Source organism: Sinocyclocheilus rhinocerous, unplaced genomic scaffold, assembly GCF_001515625.1.
Source record: "Sinocyclocheilus rhinocerous isolate Xijiao unplaced genomic scaffold, SAMN03320098_v1.1 scaffold112, whole genome shotgun sequence".
Taxonomy (NCBI): Eukaryota; Metazoa; Chordata; class Actinopteri; order Cypriniformes; family Cyprinidae; genus Sinocyclocheilus; species Sinocyclocheilus rhinocerous.
In genome coordinates this window covers 541196-548772 of record NW_015644008.1, presented here as the reverse complement: position 1 = coordinate 548772, position 7577 = coordinate 541196, and the positions used below count along the sequence as shown (strand labels likewise).

The following is a 7577-nucleotide window of genomic DNA, read 5'->3' as shown; positions in this document are numbered from 1 at the left end:
GTGCACTTTTTCTTTTTGGAATCTTCAGTGTAAACACGCTACTCGCACTAATTATACTATAAAACGTCATAGAATAGTGCATAAGCACGAGATTTGGGACGCACCTACTCCCATACTCCCAAATACTCCAATCTTCCCATCAGTTTCATTCAAGTCTAAAATCAGGACCGTACGCCTCCTTTATCAGCTAAACATGCACATGCATATTTGTGCTTATTTATAACCTTTAAATTAATTTATAATCTCTTTCTAAATTCATATTATAATCTCTTCTAAACTCATATACATATATTTCCATTTTTTGGATTTTACGAGTTGTTAATTGCATAAACAATCATTTTCTGTCATGAAAACACAGTTTCCCAGAAGCACTTGTTCAACAGCGTCCTGAAGGTCCAACAATCCCTTCATCCAATCATATCCAGTCACCACAGGGACGACCAATCAGCAGCCAGTCGCCATCCAGTCAGCGTCCAGATAATGCGCGTACGTGCGCGGGTGGGGTGAATGACGTCATCCCGGTCATAACTGGAGGGGGGAAAAACAGAAATCAATCTGACGGAGCGTTTCCATTGGTTACAGGCTCCTGGTACCCAGGAAAGAGGATGTAGCATCTCCTGCGGTAGCTTAGCAAACAGGGCAAATGTGAGGAAAGGGCGGCTGTTGTGCGGGTAAATATGGGACGGATAATGGCCATATGAACGAGAAGGTGATGATTCACCGGCAGGTGATACTGACCCAGGTGAGTGTGTGTGTATGTGTATGTGTGTATTACTCTAATGTACCGCTAGCCAGGCGTGATTTGCGATGTCTGCAGCGAGAGGCAGCGGATGACAGTACGGTAACAGTCACTAGGCTTCAGCAGTGTAGCGCGCTGCGAAATACTGCTGTTTTAAAAGCTGCTTTGTTTTATTTTGCCTAGTGTTATTCAGATGATGTTCAGCATCAGTCGCGGCCTCGCGCGTCTTTGTGTGGTGCGCGCGTGCGTGCGTTTGCGTGCTCGTGCGTGTGAGTTTGGCCCAGATGAGCATCCTCATCCTCATTCCTGAACAGTACACAGACAGTCACTAGGCTTCAGCAGTGTAGCGCGCTGCGAAATACTGCTGTTTTAAAAGCTGCTTTGTTTTATTTTGCCTAGTGTTATTCAGATGATGTTAAGCATCAGTCGCGGCCTCGCGCGTCTTTGTGTGGTGCGTGCGTGCGTTTGCGTGCTCGTGCGTGTGTGTTTGGCCCAGATGAGCATCCTCATCCTCATTCCTGAACCCTAAGCTCGACACAGCAACACTACACCTAAAGCCATATACAATATGTATTATTTACACGTGTATGTTGTGTGATGTATGTGTGTGTGTACATACTCATACTCGTATATACATATCTATGTCTATATATATGGGTCTTCCGAATAGATGGCACATTAACTATAGCAACAATTTGTCCTTATTTAGCATTATTTAGTATTATTTAGGGCTGCACGATTATGACAAAAATCATAATTGTCGATTATTCCCTTGAAATTGTAATTGCGATTATTAATTACGATTATCACAATTTACATTGAATGATGTTTATACCATTGTTTTATGCAACTGCATGCCGTATTTTTATATGAAAGTAAACAAGCTGAAAATATGAAAACACTCGAACTGAAAAACTTTTAGTGCTTTTCTATAGAACTATGCCTCAAATGTCAACTATACATCGGATTGGTTTCTTCTTTAAATTATAAAAAAGTAAAAATATGAATGGTATTATAATGTTATACTAAAACTAAAATTAAAATAATGGGGAAAACCCTTAAGATAACATGTAGAAAGAAAAAAAACGCATCTTACGCACGCAGAATAACATAAGTGGACTTTGAACGATTAATTGCCGCTTTGAACGATTACGTAATTGTGGCATCTGTAATTGTAAGCACGATTAGAAATTCGATTAATTGTGCAGCCCTAGTATTATTACTTAATTTTAAATTTTTTACATCAAAAAAGCATTTTACTTTTTTCTTTTAAATAGTTGAAAAGCTGACCGTAGGAGGGACACTAAAATCGGGAATTAAAATGGGTAAAAAAATTACTTTCAAATTATTACTAGACCTTTTGAGAATTATCAATCAGAGAATTATCAACTTTTTTATAATAAATAATAAAAGTCAAACTTTCTGAGGCTCATTAAATAAATATCAAACTACCCAAACAGCATCTTAAACCTTACAATATACGCATAAGCTACGCCTCATATTAAAATGTCTACACCTAAACTCCATCCTAAGTAGATGCAAATTAAGTTGAGATGAGCTCAGACAGTCATAGATCGATAATCATTTTAGATTATGTAACTGTTCATGGCTGTATGCTAATATAGTCACTTAAAAATCTGATGAAAATATCTACATTAGAAAATAACAAGCCATTTTCTGTCTTCAAATAACAAATGAAACTCAGCAGAACAGTGTTGCCATGTGAAATTCAATATAAACAAGCGAATAACAATAATATATGTAAAAGCTGATGTCTGGGACGGACGATAAGCTGGTTGTCCGTGTTTAGTTGGGGACGTGTTCGTTACTCAGGAGTCGTTAAGAGCAGGAATCATTTAGGCGAGGAGCAGAGATGAGGCAGATTAGTATTGATTCACCTGAGACCAGCAGTTTATTGATTCGCTCTGAAATCAGCATCAAGAGACAGAAAAGCTTCAGAAGAAAAAAAAGGCCTTGTTCCTTTCCAGGCAGAAGTGCTTCCTGTTGAACGACCTTCACATGATGACGTGGACATTATTGAGTGAACTGACTTCATAAGTTTTTATTTATACATGACGTTTACTGTAAATGCGTTCCCAGAGCGCGTCTGCTCATATCTGATTTTGCGATTATGTAATTTTATAATACAATATTTCCATTAGTATGTCTTATATATTAAAAATATGGGAACACTTTACAATAAGGTTCCATTTGCCAACATTTGTTAATTACATTAGTTAACTATGAAAAATGCTTCATTTATTTGTATTTTTTAAAATGTATTTAAAAAGATTAATAAAATCTCTTATTAAATGTTAATTTTTACATTTACTATACAGATCAAAAGTTTAATGGACCTGAGCTGACATGAACTATGAAGGGTTGTATTTTTATTAACTGATGTTAAAAAAGATTAATAAATACTTTATCAAATGTATTGCTCATTCTTAGTTAATATTAGTAAATGCATTAACTAATGGGATCTCATTGTAAATTGTTACCAAAATGTATTAATGTAGTGTACTTTTATAATTATGTTCCTTAAAATATATAATTTAACATTTATTTTATTACATTAAAACTACAGTAAAACTAAAATACATAATAAAAATAGTATGTGAAAAATTATGCACCATCTACTAAACTGATTTCACAAAGCATTGCATTTTTAATACAGTGGCATATGGTTATAATCTAAAATCTAAATAAAATGTAATCTAAATATAATTACATATATTCTAAAATGTAATCTAAAATCCCGTTTTTATGCATGCATGCAGATTTGAATAATTGCATTTACATTTATGCATTTAACAAACACTTTTGTCCAAAGTGACTAAGAAGAACAAAACCAGCAATATATATATATATATATACAGTATACAATGCAGTATACAATGCAAGTGACATCCTGTTATAATTTGCAAAACAGCATTTACATTTATGTATTTAGCAGATTCTTTTGTACAGTAGAAGAACATAAGCAATTTGTTACAAAACAAGCAATATTCAACAATCAATGCCAGGTCTCTCATGGTAAACAAACTGCGAGGTTCAAAAATAGTAGCATGGTAGTTAATGCCATTAAATATAAATGCAAGATGTTAGCAGATTTACTGCCGTGTTCTGTGCCATGCTAGAGTCTGTTCTACGTCATAGAGGAGATTACATACGTCAGATCTTCTTTCCAACAGAATTGTGGCTTGATCTCTGTATTCTGCAGAGAAATATCCTGCTCCCGTAGGCCTGCGTGCTCCGTTATGTAAGTGCATTAAGATTCTCGGGTTTCATTTTGGCACAGCGAGCCTGACGCTGCTTGAGCTAATGCATCTCATCCTGTGCGAGACGCAGACACACACAGTGGTATTTAATGGAGTCTGTCCCCGGGGCCTTAATGATTATAATTAATTTATCTGTGTCAGTGTGATTGCAAGGTGCATTGTTAAAGCTTCCTTTCATCTTGTAAACACAAATGAGCCCAGTGGAGGATTCAATTTGTTTCGGCATGTCACAACGATTCAATCAGCGTCGGAATTTGCATTCCAACTATTTTCTGTCAACAAAATGGAGTAAAGCAGTGACCTCATTACAAAAATTGTTATCTGCCCTCTCATTAACCTTTACGAGGGTCATGTGTGTCCGCACCGCTGGAGGTCTGCTGATGATATTGCTGTGCTGCGATTGGCCCTCTGCCCTGCAGTGACCTTCCTGCACTGGCCAGGCAATCGTGGCAGATAAAGCCCTGACCGAATTCACATCATTGCTCGTGTCTTATGTACATGCATTTCAGTTCAATGTGATGCAATTCCAGACAATCTTTGGCCAGTCAACATTTGCACAATATGCTACACGCACGCACATTTTTTTTTCTTACCATCTTTTGGGGGTTTCTTGCTTTTAGATTAGTCGACTAGTCGGATACAAAACATTTGTTTAAACGACAGTCAAATTAGTCGTCGCGCACATCCCTAGTAGTACTATAATTTTTTATATAATCAGCAATATGCCACAAATGCTGTCAATTTTGCTATTCAAATCTTCCATAACAGCAGACAGATGTTTATTTTTGGCCCTTAGGGATTTTATTGTCAGTAAAGAGTAAATAGAGGTCAAGAAACAATATTGATACCAGAGGAACAGAAAGCGGAAATGCCAGATTTGAACTCGTGGCACCTGGACAAGCTCAATGTATTGGAACACATAGGTTATATTTTACTGAAATGGATTCCTTTGATGCAGTCTGAGGTCTCGTTTTTCACTCATTCACTTTCCTGGTCTGAATTCTAGCCTCTTTTCAGCATTATCTGTCCTGTAAGTTTGCCAGAATGCCCAGGAGAAACTGCTGGTGATTGTGTATGAAATTGGATTTGCTGCGTGTCCTTTGTGTGGACATTTTTGAATGCTGGGTTTAGTCTTGTCTACAGTACAGTCTACATTTTGTGGTTTTAAAAGGGCTTCAAGTGCATGTTGTGTGAGTTTTGTTTCACTGGAGGCTTCATGCAAACTGTCTGGGAGATTGAGGAGGAGGATGTGAGGCCGCGGCCTATGCTGTGATTCAGATTGATTCGGTAACTTCACACCAGGGTTGTAAGATAATAACTGATACATTTTAGTTGCTTGTCCTATTGTGCAACAAACACTGCAGGTCATTGTGTCACTCAAGAAGACGCCATCTGCACTTGTCACAAAAACATGGTGCTATGATTTTGTTCTTGATATTTTTGTTTTAGTGGCATAGGCCTGTGCAGAGAAACACACGGCGTAGAGGTGGTGGGAGAGTTAGCAGCGTGCTGTATACTTACCCCGGACTTGTGAGTGTCAGCCCGATTTGTTTCCAGCGTGGCTCTCCGCTCTATCAGCTGGGTTTGCCTCTCCACCAGGTCGCGGATCTGCTTCTCCACGGCCGACTCTGAACAGTGCCAGAACCCTCTCAGTGCCACTACTCATTTGAGGTGAGAACACAGGAGGAAACCGGTTCGACACGCAGGCTGTAGAACCTAGCTAACGTGTTAGGAGTCGCCCAGCCTGCAACTCTACAAATGTCTGCTAGCGAGGCACCACGAGCCAGCGCCCAGGACGATGCGACAACCCTAGTGGAGTGAGCACGCAGCCTGAGCGGGCAGGGCACACCTTGTGCTTCATAGGCCAAGGTGATGGCATCCACTATCCAGTGGGCCATCCTCTGCTTGGAGACAGCCTTCCCCTTTTGCTGTCCACCGTAACAGACAAAGAGCTGTTCTGAGGTCCTAGAGCTCTGAGTTCTATCCACGTACTGTCGCAGTGCGCGCACAGGACAGAGCAAAGCTAAGGCTGGGTCTGCCTCCTCCAGGGGCAGTGCTTGCAGGTTCACCACCTGTTCCCTGAAGGGAGTGGTAGGAACCTTGGGCACGTAGCCGGGCCAGGGTCTCAGTGTTGCACTGGAATCAGCCGGCCCAAACTCAAGGCACGATTCGTCGACCGAAAATGCCTGCAGGTCCCCCACCCTCTTGGTCGATGCCAATGCAGTCAGGAGTAGGGTCTTCATAAAAAGAAACTTCAACTTGACTGACTGCAAAGGCTCGAAGGGGGCAGCTTGTAGGGCTCTTAGCACCAATGCCAAATCCCAAGAGGGCAGGGAGGGAGGCCTAGCAGAATTTAACCTCCTGGCCCCCCTAAGAAACCTGACGACCAGATCATGCTTCCCCTCGGACCTCCCCTCTATATGGTCGTGATGGGCCAAAATAGCAGCAACGTAAACCTTAAGGGTGGAGGGGGACAACCTACGCTCCAACCCATGCTGCAAGAAGGAAAGCACGGCTCTGACCGAACATCTCTGGGGGTCCTCCTGGTGGGAGGAACACCATTCGACGAACAGGTTCCACTTCAGCGCATAGGCCTGTCTCGTGGATGGAGCACGCGCTGAAGCGATAGTGAGAGCTACCTCCTGGGGTAGGTCACTTAGAACCTCTGCGTCTCGTCCAGGGACCACACAGTTTCCACAGGTCTGGACGCGGGTGCCAAAGGGTGCCCCATCTCTGAGAAAGCAGATCCTTCCTCAGAGGAATCGGGCAGGGAGGGGCTGTCTCGAGGAGCATGAGTTCTGGGAACCAGGTCCTGTTGGGCCAATATGGAGCCACTAACAAGACCTCATTCCTGATCTGGGATGTGGGAGCACATATTTGCGCAGGTCCCGGGGCCAGCTGTGTGCCAGTGCGTCCGTGCCGACAACACTCCCGGGATGTGGATGGCACGAAGGGACCTCAGATGCTTCTGACTCCACAGGAGGAGGTGGTGGGCGAGTTGCGGCATGCGATGGGAGCGTAAACCGCCTTGCCGGTTGATATACGCAACGGTCGCAGTGTTGTCCGTGCGGACCAGAACGTTCCTGCCCCAAAGGCTGAGGCGGCTCAGGGCAAGGCGTACTGCTAGCAACTCGAGGCAATTGATATGCCAACGCAGTTGGGGACCTGTCCAAACCCCTGACACTGCGTGCCTGTTGTATGTGGCCCCCAAGCCGGTGGTAGAGGCATCCGTAAATACCACAGCATGCCTGGATACCTGTTTCAGGGGCACTCCTGCCCGAAGAAACGAGGGATCTGACCATGGGCTGAAGGTTCTGCGGCAGGCCGGTGTAATCTGAACCCGGTGAGTACCGTGTCGCCACACCCACCTAGGGACTCAGCCATATGCCCCAGGAGCCTCTGAAAGAATTTCAGTGGGAACGCCGTCCTGCCTGATAAAGTCTTGAGGCAGTTCAGCACCGACTGAGCACGTTCCTGGGTGAGGCGTGCTGTCTGACTGACTGTTTGCTCTTTTCCCAGTTGACCCGAAGACCCAACTGGCTGAGGTGTCTGAGCAC

General features: G+C 42.8%; 1 pseudogene; it reads left to right on the top strand.

Annotated features, from left to right (window-relative positions):
• Window positions 1–572: 572 nt before the first annotated feature.
• Window positions 573–7577, top strand: part of LOC107757788 (E3 ubiquitin-protein ligase HECW1-like) — a 43123-nt pseudogene continuing 36118 nt past the window's right edge.